The 968-nt window shown below is 49.9% G+C and overlaps 1 long non-coding RNA gene across 1 annotated transcript in view; it reads right to left on the bottom strand.

Moving 5' to 3' along the window:
* Nucleotides 1-235, bottom strand: part of LOC104837251 — a 7,122-nt gene extending 6,887 nt beyond the window's left edge. The window contains exon 1 of the long non-coding RNA XR_774920.1: nucleotides 203-235. This is a non-coding gene — a long non-coding RNA (uncharacterized LOC104837251). The remainder of the gene's footprint in view (nucleotides 1-202) is intronic.
* Between the last annotated feature and the right edge of the window lie 733 nt (nucleotides 236-968).

The raw sequence follows: 968 nt of genomic DNA, 5'->3' as shown, positions 1-968 counted from the left end.
CCCCAAGAAGACCAGACAAGCTTTCATGTCTCACACAGCCTTACACTATTTTAAGGCTATTCAGTACCATAAGGCCATATTAAAAAAAGGCTGCGTCTCATTATCATGCATTAAGCCTATGTGAAATGATGACTTCTGCTCAATGACACGCAGCACCTTCCCGCAGGATCTAGTACTACTGGGTCGCTAGTAATCATCTTACTTGCTACATTGAAAGCAGTTTTCACCATCCAGCTGCTCCGGTTTCACAAAGTCCTCCAGAGCTGCAGTGACAGAAGAGGCTGCCTGGAGGAGTGAGAAAGGAGAGCAGTGAGCTGCGGGCAATGCCCTTGCCCAAACACTTACTAGGACTTGACAAGAAGACCCAGGTAGCTGATGCTGGGGAAACGCACTGTGAACCCGCAAGCAGTGTCCAGAAGGAGGCAGAAAGAGGGTATGATGCTGAACATTTCCCTCAGGGAACTGTACTCCTGAGGGATTCCCGGGGCTATCAAGAGCTACTTCCCTGTGGCACTGCAGGGTCATCAATAATGAAAACAATACAACCCATCAGCCTGGGAGCCAGATGGGGTGCTGAGGGAGGGCAAAAGGAAGAAGGATGAGAGTACGTCAAGGGTGCAGTGGGGATAATTCGTACTTGTCCAGCTTAAAGCCAGCACCTACAAGGAGACCACTGCCATGGCCTCCCCAGAAGAACTCAGCCCATTCCACTTCTGACCCTCCACCAAGCTCTCTTGTGTTCGCAGTATACGTTTTTAAGTCAACCGCATGGATTCCGGAAAGCTACAGGGGCCTTGGGATGTCTTGAAGCACAGCTATAAACCCTCTTACTTTTATATCCAAAGGGACATCCAGGAAAGCCTCGTAGGAATCGGAAACTGCTTTGCAGCTCAAGCACGTGACTGGAAGGCAAATCAAAATGCTCAGCGACAGGGGAAGTCACTGGCTGTGCCAGTTTCCGTCCTTCA

Source organism: Haliaeetus leucocephalus, unplaced genomic scaffold, assembly GCF_000737465.1.
Source record: "Haliaeetus leucocephalus isolate CR32 unplaced genomic scaffold, Haliaeetus_leucocephalus-4.0 Scaffold517, whole genome shotgun sequence".
NCBI lineage: Eukaryota > Metazoa > Chordata > Aves > Accipitriformes > Accipitridae > Haliaeetus > Haliaeetus leucocephalus.
Note: the sequence above shows the minus strand (reverse complement) of the source record. Positions and strands in the feature narration are given on the sequence as shown.